Genomic DNA, 21,297 nt, shown 5'->3' with positions numbered 1-21,297 from the left:
GCTGGCAACAAGATCACTGATGACCCCAGAAGTTGGGTTTCAGTTTCCAACAAAAAACTTCTGATTTGTTCATTTTGCTATTGCTGGTTGAATGATAAGTGTGTGATTACACTGGAGATGAGAATCAGCTAAACTATTTTATTTTGCTTTGGCTGGTTGATCTCTGTGAGCCTTATAGTTACGCTGTCATATACATGAGCTGCTTCTAATAATGCACTTGATTTCTCATATCACATGTATTGTGTAACTTTTTTCCATTTTTCTCCTGCCAGACAGTTGTAATTATGATCCACGACCTCCCCCAATAAGACGAAACCAAAACATGGACTCAGACAACCTCTGGTATCACTGCTCGTCTTGTCTGGCCCTTTGTTTTCACATCTCTCATTACATTCGCTCCTCTAACATTTAAAGAAGAATGTTTCCCATTTTTAGATTTGATAGTGCTATTCCTCCAGGAGTTTTGGTCTGACTTTATTTACCCAAGCTACCATGTATAGCTCTTTTTTCTTCACATGCATCTTAACTTTCTCTGTCACAGGAACAGTTGGCTTACACTGAGAAGTCATAATAGCAGGTTTGAAGCGCTGGGGCCAACCGCTGGACAATATTTGCACAGAACGCTTGCATATGTCAGACGTGGCCTATTGAACTCTCACACACAACCCAAAAGCACACTTCCATTAATACATTCAAGGCCATATACAGTATATTTTTTTACGTGTTTGCCGACATACCGGTTCTGACAGGGGTTACCGAGTACATTCTCCAAAAGGCATTACCTCACTGGAGCTTTTAGCAGGCTCGGGGGCAGAATGGAAAGCAGACCAGCGTGTGGTGGGCGGAGCTTGAGAGAAAAGAGTCAAAATGTCATGAGAAGTTTCACGTGGTGCGTTTTCACTTTCAGGTCGCTGATAGGCTACGTGCTCGTTTTTCACCTAGCGTGGGTTTCCTGACACGATGGCGTTTGGTTGGACTCACTTGGCTTTAAATCACAGGAGATCTTGGACGTGCGCCGGATACCATATGGATTTGTGTAATGTGTACGTCAAGATGATCTGTGAAAGTAATGATACGTACTGAATTATGGCTGTTGATGTGTGGGCATTTTCTGGTGCGAGACTAAACTATCGTGTGTAGAAAAATGCAAAAAGGATGTGTCTAGTAGGTTAATGATTTTTGTTAAACTGTGTAGAGTTGACTAATTGAGTTTTGCCAGAAGTGAGCATAACACGTAATATGTAACAGTCTGCCAAAAACTGATAACAAAAGTTGGTAATGTGGTAAACTCATATTCTACATTTAGTTCATTAAAAATAATTAATATGTCTATTTCATTTGTTTAATTAATTATTTTATTTTATTTATTTATTCATTTTCATTCTATACAGTTTTAAAGGTGCACTATGTAACTTTTCGGGGGACTGTCACCTACTTTTTTTCTATGGAGATTTCATTGCTCTGCCTGGAATGTTCCACAGTGTGATATTAAACGGCTCTACTTTACATTTATTCAGTTACAGGTGATTTTATAGCTCAAAAATACCAAGAAACACAGGCATTCTGACTGTGAGCAGGGTCACCTCTCCACAGATCTGACCTGTAACTTGGTCTGGTTTGGTCTCCATGAAGATAGAAATATAATAACATTTCCATGGAGAAAAGCATGTGCCAGACCCTCCAGCAACAAACAAAAAAGTTACACAATGCATCTTTAAGAGGTGACAGTGGAGCAGTCTATACGGAATGGACTGAAAATTGTCTGTAGACGTCTTGGTTTCACACAAGAAGTGAAAAGACGATAAAAACAACCATAAAAATGCAAATATGTCACTTCATAGTCAATTTTAACATTTTGAATCATCTTATTTTTAATATCTACAAAATGATGATAATTGTTAGTATATTTCCACCTCTACTAACATGTAATCCAATCCAATATATGTCAAATTTGGTGGCTCCTTCATGGTATCTCCAGCTGAACCTCTTCACAGACACCTCACCCTGTGGTGTTTGAAGTGCCCGCATACACTACTTAAGAGATACTTAAGACCCCACTGTGGGTGAAATTAGCCCAAGATAATCATCTCCTTCTGGGCTATTGCCACTTCCAGCACCAGCCCTGTTTTACACTCCATTTACCAGGAAGACAGGGAATGACCTGCCTCAGTGACCCCTTTGCTCTGATCCCTTTAGCTGTTGGGATGGCAGTAACAAAATGCCCCTCACAGCTTTTGATGTTAGAGCTAACCTTTACTGACCCGAGTAATAATAATACAAAGTCTACTTTATTCATTTCTTAACCATTTTTGAATCAACAACCAAATCGGATTTCTCCAAATATCTAGCTTACTACTTTCTTTGCCTTCTCTCCAGCAGGTCTTTCACGCCCACCTCCTATCCAACCATTGTGTGCCGGAAATCTCTCTCTTTCCGCACGATTTTGTCTCAAAGGTGGTCGAATAGAATCTTGCTGAGGTTGAATCTATTAAGTCATGTTTTGATCGAGCTGTACGTTTTGGTTCAGTTGGTGTGGCTCAGGGTAAGCCTTCTCTTAAATTTAGTTTTAATATACAATAAACTACGATGTGACTATGCGCAGTTACCAAATCACAGACATTGCAATGTTTTTGGTAATATATGTACACTACAAACAACAAAATGTCCTGAACTATACAGGTTTTTAAGAATTATGAAATGTATGGGATTGAAGAAATGCGTGCAAATATTCACAAATCGGGGACTTGTTACTTAAGACTGGATGTCAGAAAGAAATTTCAGGTCACGTGGTTGTTGGAAGAATGTAAAAGTGACCATGATTAAAATCATGATGCAATATATGTGTAGCTTAAAAAAAGAAGAAAGATGACTATGCATTAAAAGAACGGTCTGAGGGAGGAGAGATAACAAGTAAGAAGATGAACGGTTTAAGGTCTGTTCAGCGCATATGTTAGAATAAGACTGAATGAGCCATGGTTTACTCCCTCTGAGCATGGACTGAAATACATCCTCTTTTTTGGAGAGGCCAGATATGTATTTGAGAATGGTATGTGTGCATGCATTTTTCTCATGGAAGCTAGGGACCCTATGATAACATGCATTCAGTCTATGTCAAACACAGAAGCAGTGAACACGCATATACAGATGTCCACTTCTATTAGAACTGCTAAAATGTGCACAACTTTGTTCTGAAATCATAGAGAATATACTTAAGATAAATATAAAAATTATCACTTCTTTATTCTTTGTCTTAATTTATTTATTTAAAATGAACAAAAACAGCTTTCATTGTTCATTTCCTGAATATAAACAAGATAGACTTTAGAGCTGCCATATAAAACAAAAAAAAAAGTAAAAATTTCTTCCTCCAAAGTTTGAACTCTGCTCCAAACCACATTTGTTTACTGACAGGCGGTTGGCCATAGTGGACCTGTTGATTAAAAAGACCCAAGCACATCATTGACAATTAGCAATGACTGAATCTCAATCTTGATAAAAAATGATTAATTGCACAGCCAACTTAAAATAAATAGCTTTTTTCAGAATTGTAAAGAGCACGATATTCCCCATTATGTTAAAAGGCCCATTTATGCTTTTTTCTGATCTCTGTTATAATGTTGTTTCCTCTTACAAACATACCTGGAGTTGTGTTTTGTTTCATTCACACATGTTTAACAAACAATCCCTGCACATTTTGGCTGAGAAGACACTCTGTACCAACTTGATGTCATGTGGTAATACAGGCAGCACTCCACTTTGTTTTTAAAGTCCATACACCTTCACAACCTACCTGCACACCTTCACTACCTGGTATTGCACATTTCCCCTGAACTAGTGGTAAAAGACATCAACTTGAAAACTGCTACTACATGACATCACAAGGTGAAGCAGAGCATTTTGAGCTCTAGAGATGCAGACAGTAGGGCTGGGTATCATTAAGAAGTTGCCGATACGATACATATCTCGATACAATGCACTTTCAGTTCGGTATGATATATTTTAAATCTATTTAATATGGTTCAATAAAAAATAAAGGCTAAATCATGACTGTGATACTAAAAGTCTTTGTTAAACCACTTCTTGTGTAAAGTTAATATGAAACACACACATTTTAATCATCAAAACTGTGAAATGTGTTGCATAAATGAATTTCCTTCCTCTGAACAAATAAAAAAACCAAAATTATTAAATAAAATACACAACAAAATACTATATCGATACAGCAGCCCACAATATCGGTACTGTATCATCACATTAAACGGTTTGATATATTGATATTTTGATACTTTTGCACATCCCTAGCAGACAGACTAATAATAAAGAATTACTCAAACGTGTGAATGAAACAAAACAACTCCACAACTCTAGGTATGTTTTTGAGGAGGCAACAGCATTATAACATGGCTTAAAGCTCATAAGAGTACATTTTGTGTAATTTAAGACCTTTATGCTAAGTTATATTGTTGGGAAAGGCTGGGCTACGTGCATGTTTCTCACAGATGTTCAAGCCTGGCCGTGATAACATGCATTCAGACTGCGTGTCCACCACAGAGCAGTGAGCGTGCATATAGCATGGATGTACACATGCAAAGGCAAAGAGTACAGTGGGCGCGCTGTGGTGTCCGGAGTGAGTCTGTGTGGCCCAGCGCGGGGATGTGGAGCGAGGCAGGAAATGTGCGAGCCATGAAGCCATGTGTTTATGCTGGCTGCAACCGCCCATCACCAGCCAGAGGGAAAACAGACACCATGGCCGCTCAGCTTGCTCCCACTCTGCTCTGCTCCTGCTCCTCTGAACCTCCTCAACTTTATCTGCTCCTCACCTCCGGACTCTTCGGGATGTTTTGCAGTGTGCAGTCACTAAATTAGATAAGGCCCAGGACAGTGATTGTACTTAAATACGTCAAACGGCTCACGTGGATTTTAGATTCTTTCCAAAACACCAACTGACCAAATAAACCAAATTAACATTCAGGGCTTTAGTCTATAAGTTTGTGTTCCTCTTGTTTACAATTTTTTCTAATTAAAGCTTAATATAATAAAAAGCACAACTAGAAGTGTTTTTATCACTACAAATACATTGAAAAATCTGCATTGTCATTGTGAGTAGGTTTGCTTCTCAGCTACAGACCTGACCTTCAATTTCACTTCTTTGTTTCCATGCAGATACATAAGTTCAAAGCTATACTGTTGAACATTCAAGGCAAAGCAATAACATCCACTAGAAAAGTTGCTTAGCCCTCTAAAAAAATGTTTTAACTTATTTCATGTTTTTAAGTTGTAATGAGATTGAATGTGATCTGAAAAAGCTGCAATAATTCAATTATTCTAAAAACAACCCCCAGAGAATGACTGAATGTCTGAAGTTGCTATGAGCATCAAAAACAAACACAGTGAAGAAAAAAGTATTGGTTGACAACTCCCGTGACTGTCTGGACAAATATCTCTACGGCAGTGAGTTATTCCACTGGGGACTCCCTGTTAAGCCCCACAGATAAAGTACAGAGATAAGCACAGTTATAAATAAGTGTCCTGATACACATTTAAGACAAATAGAGAAATAGTGTTAATAAAATATAATGACCTTACTATAATACAAAAATAAATAAATCCAGACTTGAATTTGGCTGCCCCACTCCCTGCCGCTGGCCTCAGCCCTGAATCAACAGTTAGCTCTCATCTGGGCAGTTTCCCTTCAAGGTTTACATAATAAACGTTTTGGACAATAAAAACGTCCCGTCACACACTGGAATGGCCTTGGGTCTCTCTGTTTGTTTGACAGCTACATTAGCATAATCACTGCCTTATGTTACACTCAAGTCTGAGAGGATGTGCTCTGACTTTGTGCACTGACCCTTCATGTGGAAATCTGACCAAATCAGATCTGCATTTTAATTTAAAAGATGATCACATTTACAACATAAATTGCCTTTTCCTGTCCTCCGCCCACTTTAGTGTATTAAATGAATCAGTTATTATCCTTTATTGACTATCCAAACTATTTAAATGATAACTCACAACCAATAAGTTAATTTCAGGGTGGGCAATATGCAAAAAATGTATATAAAATGTGCATTCACTCCACCTGTCACTCACTATCACTTAATGAAGTTTGACCAAAAGGAGAATAGGAGAAGTGGGTGACAAAAATTGCTCATGTTTGAGAATAGAGTTGCCTTGAAAAAGCACTGAATTCTAGCTTGTCACAGGAATCAGATCACAATGCAGTATTTATCATCATATCTCCCAGCCCAAAGTGAAATAGTTTCCAAAGTTTGACTGTGGTTTCGTGTACGGTAAAGTACAAATCTGTAGATCTGTATCCTTAGTTCATATCATTATCCGTGGAAATCCGCAAATACTTAAGTTATTGGATCATACGTGGATCGACCTGGGAGCGCATAGTTATCCCCGGTCAATGTCAGTATAGGATCTGCTGGGCTAAGTCCCTCTGAGCATGTGGATCTCGGTGATTGAGTGATTGAGCGCTTAGCATTTTAGGCTGCGGACAGCCCAAACAAGTTAATCCCCTCCCCCATCATTACAAACACCAATGCGCCCTATGTCCCCAGCCCTAACTCCAGCACAGAGGCAGGGTTTTAGCCCATACGGTCGGAAAAAAAATCGCCTTAATGATTTAATCAGTGGAGATATATTCATTTGCGGTAATGCGAGGGTGCTTGCTCAGATTTGCGTCACTATGTACAGTCAGTACAGAGCTCCTAAGGCAACGGAATTTGTGATTATGGGCCGGGATTAAATTGGGTTATACTTTTTGATTGAGGACAGAATCTGAACCAGAGGTCAGGAAATCTTAAACCGGATTGGATGTAGAAAAATCGGGCCGATATTTGTACTTTTTTGCTTATCGGGTATCAACCTTAGAACTCCAGCAGAGGCCGATGTTTTGTTTGGGATAAATTATATATATATAATAGGAGATATATGATGCTTTTTAAAGTGCTTTGTTTAAAGTGCAGTATTAACTCAACACATAAGAAGAGAGCACTGCACAAAATGTAACTACTGCTCTGGTACAGGTTTGGAGTGAGTCAGGGCTGTGGATGTTTAAAATCTTCACTGTTGAATTTTCTTTTTATTATACTACTATTATGCAGGAATAGTAGGAAATTATCAAAATTGACCCTATTTATCGGTAGAGCTTGTAAGCCTTTGGCTGATCTAGATTCAAAAACATCGGTATCTACATCGGGACAATCCTTTATGGAAACAAACCGGTCAATGTAATTTTTTAGTTTGTGTACTAAAACAATGGTAATGTTGTTTCACTGTCTGTTCATTTTATTTTCACCTTGGATTTAGAAAATGAATCACTTTTTGATTTTACATGATTTATATCTACATTTCTACTCATATGACACAATATATGTGGGAAAATTGAACATAGTTTTGTTGGAATTCCCTTAATATAATAACAGTGTGCAGAAATATGTCTTGCCAATAAAAAAAGCATACTGGCCCTTGTTTTTAGAGAACTGTCAGTTTTGCGCAACAATAGAACAGAATGAGAAACAAGTAAAATCTACTTTGAGACAAATTGCAGACTGGAGATGAAATCCAAGCTCCAAAAATATTGTATGTTCTGTTCTAAATGCATTGTTGTTGTTTTTTACACTAACGGCCTTTGTTGTTTATATAATTGCACAGTTTTGCGGTGTTCTCGATGCTATGCTAATGTTGACGTTGATGCGTTTACAAACCGACCAACACATTCCACTGCTCCACAAGCTAGAATAAATTTTGTGGCGTTTAGCTGTTACAAAATGTGAAGTTCACTACTTCACAGAATTAAAGTTATTTGGAACTACAGCTAGAGAATCCTTTTCACTGCGAGTTTAGTAGTTTTTGCTTATCGTGCTATTTCTCATAAACATATCAGGGTTTCTGTTTTGTTTCATTCACACATGTTTGAGTAATCCTGTTTTCTGAGTCTGTCTACATCTCCAAAGTTCAAAAATGTTCTGTTCCACCTTGTGACATCATGTAGTAGCAGTTTTCATGTTAACCGCTACTTTTTACATTTAGTTTAATAGAGGTGGGCAATTCTAGGGCTGTCACCATTCACATGATTCTAGTGAAGGTATGTGGAGATAAAAACACAGTGGAGATGGCATCACAAGGTGGAACAGAGTGTTTTCTGCTTAAGAGAAGAAGTCAGCCTAATTAAGCTGCATTTGTGTTTCAAATATGTGTTAATGAAACAAAACACAACTCCAGATATAGAGTAATATGGGCCCATGTTACTTGTGGCAGCATGCGATGGCAGATGACAGCATTCCTCTTCCAGTCCAGAGTTTAAAATAAATAAGTTATGATGGTAGAAATGTGATATTCCTCCTTTGCAGTTCAGCGCAACTTCCATGCTTCATTTTGGAATTGTGTTGACTAAACAAAACTTGAGCCCCAGTTGGTTTGTCGCATGGTTACTGTGGTTCTTCTGTGACTTTTAGCTAATTTGAGGAGACAGAGAATTTGGGCTTGAACACAAAACATTGTCAACATGCTTCCTGTTGGGGTGAAAGCTTCTTTCCTGAGGTGAAAGAAGAGAACACAGAGATATGGAGGAGAAGCACTGTGATCACATACAGCTTCTCTGCTTTCTACATGTACATGAGCTCAAGTTCACGTCTGCAGGAAGCCTTGGCGTAGGGCGCAGTCCTCTATTTCTTCTTCTCGTCTACATTTGGATTTAGATCAAGGTCATTCTACAACTAAAGCTCAAAAATTTTACCCCAGTATCCATACTTGTTTCAATATCGAATATCTAATTTAGATTCAACAACCATGTTCTTTATATTATTCATATGTGGTGCGGCTTCATTCACTTTTTGCGGTAAGTGCGCTGACTGATAGTAGTGATCTCATTTGAATGGTTTAAAGTTGCACCAAATATTTGGCTTTTTCTGCTTTAAAAATATATATGATGTAAATAAGCTGGAGTTCAGATGTGATGTCCGTCACAGATGTGGGATCAGCTCTCCACAGCTCATAAACGCTCCAGTTAGAACCAGAGCGTGGCCAGTTCTTCAGTCTTTTGTTTTGAAGACATCTGCAGATTTTCTCATGGCCTTCTGCCAGCGATGTGTGACGCCTCAAGACCAAGTTACAGTAAGAATGTATATAATGTATAGAATGTATGTGTTTCAAGGTATACAGCAAGGGCGTCAACAAAATAGCCAATTTTGTCATTATGTATTTATTTATGTTTTCATGACATTTCATGAGTCGCATCTGTGTTTCTCTGTGATGCTTTGCACTACTTTGGAGCATCTCTGTTGCTGTTTACAGTAGGAGAGAGACCCGGTTCATGTGAATCAACACTACTATCTTATTGTCCTGTTTTGGGTGTCATGCATCTAATCACACAAGAGGAAATTTTGGGTCAGTTGTCTGGCTCAACAACCTCTAAACACCAAAATCTTATTTTTGAACTGTGGAATTTGAAAGTAAAGCAAAACCATGCCTTCATCAAGATTTTGAAAATTAACATAAAGAGATTGAGAGATTACCATTTGTTTCTCACCACTGTAATTTTGCATGTTGGTGGAAACATTCGGAAAGACTGAGATGGAGAGAAGGCACCATCCAATAGAAGCAACAGACACATTACATAGACTACTGCTGCTGCTGATGATAATCATAATTATGAATGGAGTTGGTAAGGTCAGATATCAGTTACATTACAGACCTCCAGTCAAAGTTTATAAACATTTATTGTTAATTGGTGTAAAAAGTAGTTGTATAACTAACTAACTGGCAAATCTGTGTGTCTTTAACAGCCCAATTGAATCAGTTATAGTCATAGCCAGTGTAGATTGCACACCTTTTCTATTTAACTGCAGAGTGCCTGTTGAATGGGTCTTGATAGGGTTAAACATACAGTTGGTGATGGTCCAGCTGTGAGCCTCAGACTTACATTGATCTCTGAGTGGAGCAGAGCGGTTCGCCTTACCTGGCCTCAGCCCCAACAGTGCAGTGCACATTACAGGGATAGCCTTTGTTGACTGCATGCCTTTTCTTGGACAGCAGCCAGTGACACATATGACTGATGTATGTGATCCACATTTAGCCTGCCCTCCTCCAACCTCTCTCACGTCTGCCTCTCTCACTCCTGCCTCTCTCACTCCTGCCTCTCTCCCTCCAGCCTCTCTCACTGTCTGCCTCTCTCATGTCTGCCTCTCTCACTCCTGCCTCTCTTACTCCTGCCTTTCTCACTATCTGCCTCTCTCACTGTCTGTCTGCTTCTCTCACTCCTGCCTCTCTCACTCCTGCCTCTCTCATGTCTGCCTCCCTCATTCCTGCCTTTCTCCCTCCTGCCTCTCTCACTCCTACCTCTCTCACTCCTGCCTCTCTCTTTCTACCTCCTGCCTCTCTCACTCCTGCCTCTCTTCCTCCTGCCTCTCTCACAGTCTGCTTCTCTCTCACTCCTGCCTCTCTCACTCCTGCCTCTCTTACTGTCTGCCTCTCTCACTCCTGCCTCTCTCACTGTCTGCTTCTCTCATGTCTGCCTCGCTCACTGTCTGCTTCTCTCACTCCTGCCTCTCTCACTGTCTGCTTCTCTCACTCCTGCCTCTCTCATGTCTGCCTCCCTCATTCCTGCCTTTCTCCCTCCTGCCTCTCTCACTGTCTGCTTCTCTCACTCCTGCCTCTCTCACTGTCTGCTTCTCTCACTCCTGCCTCTCTCACTCCTGCCTCTCTCTCCTCCTGCCTCTCTCATGTCTGCCTCCCTCATTCCTGCCTTTCTCCCCTCCTGCCTCTCTCACTCCTGCCTCTCTCTTTCTCCCTCCTGCCTCTCTCACTCCTGCCTCTCTTACTCCTGCCTCTCTCACAGTCTGCTTCTCTCATGTCTGCCTCTCTCACTCCTGCCTCTCTTACTGTCTGCCTCTCTCACTCCTGCCTCTCTCACTGTCTGCCTCTCTCACTCCTGCCTCTCTCACTGTCTGCCTCTCTCACTCCTGCCTCTCTTACTGTCTGCCTCTCTCACTCCTGCCTCTCTCAGTGTCTGCCTCTCTCACTCCTGCCTCTCTTACTGTCTGCCTCTCTCACTCCTGCCTCTCTTACTGTCTGCCTCTCTCACTCCTGCCTCTCTCACTGTCTGCCTCTCTCACTCCTGCCTCTCTTACTGTCTGCCTCTCTCACTCCTGCCTCTCTCAGTGTCTGCCTTTCTCCCTCCTGCCTCTCTCACTCCTGCTTCTCTCACTCCTGCCTCTCTCACTCCTGCCTCTCTCAGTGTCTGCCTCTCTCACTCCTGCCTCTCTCACTGTCTGCTTCTCTCACTCCTGCCTCTCTCACTCCTGCTTCTCTCACTCCTGCCTCTCTCACTGTCTGCTTCTCTCACTCCTGCCTCTCTCAGTGTCTGCCTCTCTCACTCCTGCCTCTCTCAGTGTCTGCCTCTCTCTCCTGCTCTCACTCTGCCTCTCTCACTCCTGCCTCTCTCACTCCTGCTTCTCTCACTCCTGCCTCTCTCACTGTCTGCTTCTCTCAAGTCTGCCTCTCACTCCAACCTCTCTCACTTCTCCTGGGCTCTATCCTTCCTTTAGGCTGCTCTGATCCTCACTGAGGTCTAATCCAGTCTCTGGTGCCTATGATTCTTAATGGTCTTAGCGACAGACTGGGTTATAAGTGGAGAACGTGTGAGTACTGAGAACTCCCACAGACATTTATAAATATCAGATAGTTTGGTTCAGTTTTTAAAGTTTTGGTTTACTTAAACTAAATCTATCCAATAAAATATATTTTTATTATATACCTTGTTTTTGATTTATAAAAGTCCTTAAAAGTGTATATGGAGCCCCACAGATCACCCAAGGACAATGAAAATATCAAAGCAGAAAAGCACTGATCATTTAGTTCAGTTAAATTTCCATTCCATCAGCATAATGGCTGCTTTTTAAAGGTGATTGTTAACCAATAAACGCCTTTGTAATATATCCTCATTTATGAAACAAATAGTATTTGTATTAGACAGGCAAATCAAGAGGGTCCCTGAGGACTCCCATTAAACACGATTAATTTTAATCAGCCATTTACTTCTTTCCTATCGCACTCTAAAGGTTAATTATATCAGCTCTTAATATCTTTCCACAGATAAAATGAATGGTGATAGCCCACAGAATGTTTTAGACATGAGCAGCCTGAAAACAGCTCCACTTGGAGAGTATTTACAAGTGTAAAAGGATGTTTGACCTTGCCTTTCAAGCTTGAATTTTTTGCACTTAATTATGCCTGTCATTTTTCATGTGTGCAGCTGTTGTGCAAATGACTTTAGTAGAAAAAAGTGGAATTTTTGGAAGGGTTCTCAAGGCTGTCTGTCTTCTTTCACTGTTGCTAACAAAATAAATTAAGCTTTTATTGTATAAACATAAAATAATAAAATGTATACATTAGTGCTGTCATGCGATTAAAAAAATTGAGAGATTAATTAATTATGATCTGTAATTAATTAATCTAATTAATCTCATTTTAATCTCACCTAAAAATTGCTGAGAAAAGCCTTCAATTTGAGGTATTTTCATTTAAATTCATTATTACATTATTGTGGCAGATCAAAAGACTAATATAGATTTAAAAAAGTGACTTTATAAAAAGTCATTTATTGTTTAACAAATCTGTCCAAATTGGCTGTTGAGCCCAAGTCTCCATGAATAAGAAACTGTTTGTTGTAAAGTAGCAAAGACGAGGAAATCTGAACATAATAACTTTTGTCTACTTAAAGACAATAAAAAGTCCAGTCTTTCCTTAACCATATTAAAAAATATTATTGATAGAGAAATGCTTTATATATGAGATCACTGGTTTTAGTCCTGGTTTAGACCTGGTTTAGACCTGCTTTAGTCCTAGTTTAGTCCTGGAATGGATTAATCCTGGTTTTAGTCCTGGTGTTAGTTCTGGTTTAGTCCTGGTTTAGACCTGGTTTAGTCCTGGTGTTAGTCCTGGTTTAGTCCTGGTTTAGACCTGGTTTAGACCTGGTTTTTTTTAGTTCTGGTTTAAGTCCTGGTTTAGTCCTGGTTTAGACCTGGTTTAGTCCTGGTTTTAGTCTTGGTGTTAGTTCTGGTTTAGAGGCGCACAGGAGGAAGCACGGTTTACGCCGCGTACGCGAGAAAACACGATCCACACGCGGCTCACGGGAGGACAGCGATGTCCGCGCAGTGTCTACGGAAGGAAACGTGGTCCGCGCGTTCTCAGGGTAATGACGATGATGAAGGTGTGTGTTTGTTTGTGTGTGTGTTTGTGTGTGTTTGTGTGTGTTTGTGTGTGTCCCAACAACACATAAAAACAGGTTTTTATAATAGAAACTCAACATAACAGAAACACTAAAATTAGAGATTAAAAATGAGATTAACGCGATTAAAAAACATAACGCGCTAAATATGACTGTAATTAATTAATCGCAATTAACGCGATAATTTGACACCCCTAGTATACATACAGTCTTTCATAAATTCACATTAAGATAGCCTTTAATGTTTTAAATATGTACTTTATTTGATGTATATTTGTTTTAAACCGGTCTTTAGATTTTGACACTGACATATTGTCATAGTGTCTGTTTGCATCTACAGCGGGTACATTGCATCATATGCCGTGCTCATATTAACTTCCATATCCACCCTCTTAAATGACACATGCATGCAAGAACTATGTTTAAAGATGGGAAATATTGGCCTCAAAGTGGCATGGTGCGTTTAGTGACTGTTAAAGTCATTTTAGACTGCTCTCTTCACATGCAGGCTCATTCTCTTGGGGATGACAGGCGCAGTGAGGTGCACAGATGATAAACGCAGCCTGTGTTTTATGGGATTTCCTTTGACTTCTCCATTTTGGCTCCAAAAGTTCCAGTTTCACAAACGCAGTCTGAGTATTCCAGCGGGTTTGTTCTGTCAGAGAGGTGCTCCACATCACTCCTGCATCCATCCCTTTACACCTCCTTCATTTCCTGTACTTCCATTTTCTCTGGTCCAAGCCCCTAAAAGCCCCACTCTCTCTGCTTTTCTTCACCCCCACCCTGCCCTGGACTTCTTTTTTTTTTTCTACTCGCAATTACAGTAATATGTAACATCAGGCGATGTGAGATTTAGGGCTTTACCTTACATAACCCCAGGATTTAGCTGCAGGCTTTAAGGCTGCTCTGAGCCGCTGAGCTGGGGGCAATCGGGCCTCTTTAAAATATTTTCAAATGGATGAAATCCCCTAAGGGCCAATGAGCGTGCAGGGATAGGAAAGCTTTGAGGTTCTTGATATAAAACAAACTTCATTATTTTGTTCTGCCATGGAGCCAGATAGATTTCACTTGGAGCCCTGTGTTCTGTTCAGTAACTAGTGTTAATGGATGGGTCACTGCTCACACACACTACACACGGTCTCTGACATATTCATGTGCGTACATTATGTTTTAGTTCATAGGTTTACAGCCTGACTGAGCCTTACGTGCCCAGATGCTTGTATGCTTTTCTTCCAGATTGATGGACTCTGTTTAGTTTTAGCCAAAAACAGTCAGAGCATCATGTGTTTTCTACTAGAATTACCTTTAACCATCTGGGTAATGTCTGTAGGTGGACTTCATGTACATATGACAGATTGCAAAGTCAGTGCAAGATTTATTTTTCTCTACTTAACCTGTGTATTCATTATTGGCATTGTGTGTTTAGCAATCTGTAATATGTCAAGACTTAATTCTTGTCCAGCAGGTCCACGGGATTTGCTTCTTGGGTATAGTCTTGTATTTCAATCATCAAAACACCTTGTTGACTTTGATGAAGTGTCAGACAATGAGGGCATAGTATACACATAAGTGCCAATGGTCCAAATACCCCTAAAGAGGCCATAGGGCACAGTGAGTTGTCTGTTCTCATGTTTAATTTGTAACATGTAATAGTCCTTTAGAGCCTATTCACACTGTGCTGCATCTAGCGCTTAACGTCAAACTACTGGCACGCACTGCATCTTTTTATATTCCTTAAATTTAATTTGATATGACTTTATATTAAACTGTAAAGGGGTATGAGGGAGGGCTTGGGGTTTGGCACCAGATCACCACGGCATCCAAATCCTGATTTTATTCCTCCTTGAGGCGCTCCAAATGGACTGACCGTAAATTTGAAATAATGAACTGCCGGCTTTAGCTTGGTGGTTCGTGCATGAAGTGAATTGTGGAGACGGACTGGGCCTGACCTGACAGAGAAGAGGCCCTAATCAGAGAAAGTACTGCGCTTTTAGCGAAGAGCGGAAAACCAGACAAAGGTAGTCCGTCAGGGGGTGTGATTTAAGGACAGGGCTTTGCTGAGATTTAACCGATAGATCCGATGGCGACTCCACACTTAACCTTATCAGTTGTGTTCTTTTTGCCTTTTGCAGCCTCTGAGGGCAAACTTTTAATTTCTGTGTGAATCCAGCCTGAGACAGTTTAAAGTTGTAATGCTGGAGGGATTAGGTGTGTCTGACAGAACAGCGCAGACAAGGAGTGGATGAGCCCCCGCTGGGACACACTGTTAGAAGGTCAGCACTGGGTTTTGCACTGGCTCCAAAATGTCTAAAGTTCTTAGCACACACGCAATGGATGGATAAGGAGATGACGAGGAGACGAGAGGAGATTAGAGTCGGCAATGACCCTGGACTAGCTGCAGATTTTCAAGACGGTAGGAATATCTGATAAATGCATTTTAGTCTTCAAAAATCAAGATTTTTCTATTAAATTTTAAAATTACTTTCAATTTCTATTTATGAACATAAACAAGAAACTCAATTTTACACGGCTTCTGTGGAAGTCTCTTTAAAAGTGTGCATTATCAGCACTTAAAACACATTCTTAGTCATTTTCCTGTCGCTGTTGTTTGACAGAATTTAACTTCCTCTTCTAACTGTATCAACATTTTAATAAAGCACGGTGGTGACCTATAAAGACCTCTTGTGAAACCTCAGGGATCAGATTTCACTCATGAGCTGCGCATATGTGTAACACTTAACAACAATAGTCATCACTTTGGATTTATTTTCTACTTCTCTTCATACGTTTTTTATTCTCTGGTTCAGGCCAAGACCTCCCTCCTGCTATTTTTCAATCCATTTTACTGGTCGCCCTGTATTTTAACAGGCTTTTATAACCAGGCTGCAGCTGCAGAAGAGAGTCAGTGAGTTTGGTGGAAAAAGGGGTAGTTGGGGCAGGCGGGGGAAAGGGAGGGAGCAGGAATTGAATCATGAAATGAGGACCATATTTCCATTCTGTGCTAAAATGTGGACTTTCCATTCTTGTAACTATAGCTTCTTATGCCTTTGTGTCCAGTCTACAGGTGCCCCCTGTACTTAGATTGGCCTTTTTTTCCTTTTTTGTCCTTATATTCTTATCTACCCGCTTTGCTCCCTTTATTCACCATTAATTTTAGACTTCACACACATGAGCTCTTCCTTCATCTCACTCACTCCTAAATTTTGCACCCTTCTCGTCTTCTTTTGTTTGTTTAGGCCACGCTTCTTTGTGCAAACTTCGCCGCCAGTGATTGTTGAGCTTTCTGCCAAGAGCATCTTGAACTGATATGGCTTCCCTCTGTGTTATGACCATTGCAAAACAAGCACTTCTCCTAGCGTGCTAAAGCCACAAGAACAGACCCAAAGCTGTGTGTGCATCAGAGCGACAGCTGCACAGCCAACAGTTGGTCATTTTGTGACAGAAATGTCCAACAGAGCTAACCTTTAGCACAGCCTGTCTCCCTGTTGTTCAGCCCAGCCTCAGTCACTGCTGCAGAGAAGAGGCCACAAGCATCTGTTTACAGGCTCCTTCTGCAGGGCCAGATAATGATGGCCAGATACAGCCCACAGTCAAATAAACACACCACCACCTCCCGCACACAGTCTCTGTGAGGAGGCCCAGCTCCTATTACTTACACATACATCCGTTTGATTGTTTTATTGGATGAAGGCGGCCTGTTAAACATCAGATGCAAATCTGTAGAATCAGATTTCATAGAAAAATGTGCAATTAGCTTTTAGTTTCAAGTATTTAAAAACCTTTGCATTCTTGGGTTGTTTCTTCTTAAGTATAACTTTATGCTGCTCATTGAATATACTGGTGTGATCCAGTCTTGTTTTACTTCAGATAATTAACTTAGTGGAGAGTTAAACTAAAAGTGTTTAGTTTATAACAACTTAAATACAACGCCACTGGAGGGTATCCTGATCATCCCAGTGCCGGACTTTATTATATGTTTTCCTACATCTGTGATCCTGTTGCATTTCAGCTATTTCAGCAAACTGTAGTCGTGGTGACACAGACCAAACCAGAGGCGGGGCTTCAGGGAGGGCGTTGTGGAGGACTGGGTTTGACTGAAGCCAGAGCGGCCTGTCACAAGTTAATCCAAAGAATACACACACAGGCTCGCTCTACATAAAAAGCGCTGTTGACATGCTACATTGTCCACACAACATGTAATCGCATCCACAGACACGAGGTTGCACCTGCTCACTACCTGAATGCACAGGCACACATCAGGGGCCCACTGGCTCCTCTGGGGCCTTGGGTGAACCCAGCTCTCTCACACAGCAGGCGGAATGGAAAACATCACATCATCATACTCCAAACTGGTTCACTTTCTCATTTGAGCTTTTCTAGTCCATCTTTCTCTCTGTCTCCTCATGTCAGTGAGCCCATTGCTCTGCTCCATCACACTCACCCGCTCTGTCCCTGCGCTCTTCCCTCTTCTTCCTGGTTGGCTCTGTTTTTCATAAACTTCTGGCTCAGTGAGGCCAGCGGTCCCGGAGGCACACTGTGTAACGCTAGACATTTGTGAGCTGGTGCCAAACAGATGCGGGCGGCGCGGCGGCGGCCCTCCACTTGGATTGTGCGTCCTCTGCCTTTAGCACCACAGGGCCACGAGCTGCAGCCAGCTAATTGCACTGACAGTTCATCTCCTCACTGAGCCACAACAACTGACACCACTTCCCCTTTAAATAAATATCCTTAATGGACATTTCCCCTTTTGGCAGGGCACAAAATAAGGTGTAGAAATCCTTTACCCAAATGGAACATTTGACTCTTTGGAGCTGTTGGAAAAATATAAAGGAAACCAGAGGCAGCACCTCCACCAGTGAATGGGGCAAGGATACAGCATTGTTTTGCTTGTATGTAGGTTTTGCAAATAACTTGCAATTTGAATTTGAATCCACTAACTAACTACAGTAGTCATTAGATTTGATTTTGTTTGACATATTATGTAATAATATTTATACTGGAGCAGAATCATATTGAGCACCTTGTTATTGTCTCTACTTCCCCAATTTGTTGTAGTTGTGATGTGAAGTTGTTGTGATAATATAGAAATGTTGTGATAAATATGATTTATAATATTATTATTTGAAGAGATGACACAGCAGCATTAACCTTGCTTATTGATGTTGCTGAGCATTAGGCAGAAGTTGCTAAGTGGATTGGCAGAGGCCTAATCTCTTGCTCTGATGAGAGAGGTTTTACAGCTTTTATCTGGGTTAATAAGTTAATAGATGGATTGATAGATGTGAGAATAAATCTCCAATTATCAGCTTGCCGGAGGCTGAGTGGAGCCGTAAGCTGACCGATCGAGGCTAATCCTAGTATGCATTGGACATGTACAGACATGCAGCTTTTTGATTCATCTAAATGTGTCTCACATATCCAGCTGTGAACATGACAAATGGAGATGGAGAAAGAGCCATTTCAGCCATACATTTTTATGTAGAGTAATTGTTCATCTGTGACAAAGCAGGAAAACTAAGTAGTTACAGGTGGCTGCCTGTTAAAGATGAGAAAAGTATTGTAGAGTATTTTACTTGCTTTACTTGTAAGATGTGCATAGAAATATTTTGTCCAACTATCTGACCTCTGTCAGCTGACCAAACTATATATATGGGCAAAGTTGTGTTAGCAAGAACCCAAAATTACAATTGCATTGTTTACTCATAACCTCTCAGTGTTTGAGACATGAGGTGAGGGCCTTATCAATCTCTGAGATACAGCTCTGATACACACACTCACACAAACACACACACATTACTCTGACACACACACATTTCATGAGTAGAGTTCGTCCCTGCGCCATGACTGGCCTTTCTGTCACTGACCTCAGGGCCAAGTTCAGCTGAGGACACAGACTGACAAATGTGACTGTGAGACAGCTGCTGGTCAGCGCTCAGCTTTATATCAGTGCCCTCGTTTGGCAGATTGTCTTTTCTCAGGCCTCATCTGCGCTCTCTCTCTCTCTCGCTCTCTCTCTCTCTCTCTCTCTCTCTCTCTCTCTCTCTCTCTCTCTCTCTCTCTCTCTCTCTCTCTCTCTCTCTCTCTCTCTCTCTCTCTCTCTCTCTCTCTCTCTCTCTCTCTCTCTCTCTCTCTCTCTTTCTTTCTTTCTTTCTCTCTCTTTCTCTCACTCTCTGTCTCTCTCTTGATCTAATCAAGCTGATTTGAAGGTACCATGTTGCCACCACAGAAAGTAGTCATTTTGTAACAGTTTGTATTATTGTATAATAAAGTATAATAATATTCGAGGGATGTGGCAGCGTCTACATGCTTCAGTTTTACACGTCATGCATTATTATTGGGAACTCCTGCAATCTGTGAAAACTTAATCTGCTGGGATTTCTCCCACATATGCACTCTTTTATTCAATACCAAGTTAATTAGATTTTAGTGGCTGTGATGGGCTGGGTTTCTGTGTATGTACAGAACAATGTTATTTGCAATATCTCAAAAAATGTATAAACCAGAAGTGAACCCTGAAGCTGTGGCCTCACTCGGGAGGATGTCGGGTTTAACTGAGGCGTTCATCGCTCCCCTAATTCATTAGTCCAAATGAGCATTTATGCCCAGCACACATTATTTTTACAGGCCAGCTTTATGTGTTTGTGTGGAGTTTTATGGCCCTCGTAAAACACGTCCTCCAAGCCCCACATAGATTTGGGAGTCGTTATTTGCATAGTTCACTAACCCAAAATAAATGCCTCTAGCCCAGGCTGGAGCGGGCTAAGGGCTGATGCGGGTAAAAGAGGACCGTGAATACTTTTGTCTTTTAAAGTGACTCATGTTTTGTTGAAAAGATGAAAAAGAATATTTGTCATGTGAGCTGGACCTAGCTGGAACAAAACCCGGAACTAACCAGGACTGGACCATGACTAAACCAGAGCTGGAACAGGACCAAACCAAGTCTGCATTAAGATTAAACCATGATCAAACCTGGAGCTTGGCCTAAGAGACACCAGACCACCGCCAAGGTTTTAGTCCATATGGAAGCAACAAAAGCGTGCAAAACATGCGCTATTTTATAACCTTTCAGAACAGGAAATTTTGATGTCATTAATTTGAATAAACAATTGTAGTTGAGTAAACAATGAGCTAATTTGGAGAACACAAGAGATTAGCCAAGCATTATACTGTGTTAGTCTATTATAAACATTTGTAGGTATATGCTTTTACACGGATTACACTGTAGGCCCAGCATTGTTAAGATGTTTATTAAATTTGTTGTAATGTTCTGAGGTGCTTGATTTGATGAATACATTTAGCAGCTGGCTGTAGCTTGTAAAGAGAAGTGGGTTGCTGGAAAGAATGAACTGAAACCGCAGTGTTGTAAAAGGATTTAAAATGTTGGAAAGTGCTGCAAAGAAATGATCTGTGGATTTAAATGCGGACTAATTAAACGCATTTAACTTTTTTAATAGCACAGTTGCCATAGAGATGAAAATGGCAAAGTTACAAGAAATTACATACTTTCCTCTTTGCTATAATAAAATGCCAGAAACAGAGTTGAGTTTAAATTGTAAAATCATTAAGTTAAAGCTGTTTGTTTTGGGTGTCTTGTCTCCCCTGTAGTGCCCGATTGTGGTTCTACTTCCTGCCTGTGCCCACTGTACTCCACTTTTACCCCCTCCCTCCTCTCTCCTCCTCAGCCTCTGCCAACAAGTCTCTCTTTCTTTCCCCGTTCCTTCCTTTATTCTCTCCGCTCACGTCTTTTTGGCCCGGCAAAACGTTCCCACAGCCCCCCCAGTCCCTCCACCCACCCCCTTTTTCTCCTTTTTTTTTTTTTTTATCCCATCTTCTTCTATCACTCAAACCTACCCACCCCCATCCTCCCTCTCTCTCCCCTTGGCATAGACTGGCATCACATGACCCCCCCCCCCCCCGTATCCCTCCTCCTCAGTATCACAACATGGGAAAGCTGGCTCATGTCTTTCAGTGGACCCGTGGACCCCGCTGCTATACGTTTTAGCCCGAGCTCTGTTTACATGAAACTTAATATACACAAATCATCAGCGGTGTTTAAA

General features: G+C 40.9%; 1 protein-coding gene across 9 annotated transcripts in view; it reads left to right on the top strand.

The window, feature by feature from the left end:
* The window catches only part of nfixb (nuclear factor I/Xb), a 126,609-nt gene that overhangs the window by 67,932 nt on the left and 37,380 nt on the right, over positions 1-21,297 (top strand). The window lies entirely within an intron of this gene.

This window comes from Boleophthalmus pectinirostris, unplaced genomic scaffold (genome assembly GCF_026225935.1).
Source record: "Boleophthalmus pectinirostris isolate CB_2022bp ecotype Guang Dong unplaced genomic scaffold, ASM2622593v1 HiC_scaffold_17, whole genome shotgun sequence".
NCBI lineage: Eukaryota > Metazoa > Chordata > Actinopteri > Gobiiformes > Gobiidae > Boleophthalmus > Boleophthalmus pectinirostris.
This window is presented reverse-complemented; position numbering and strand designations above follow the sequence as displayed.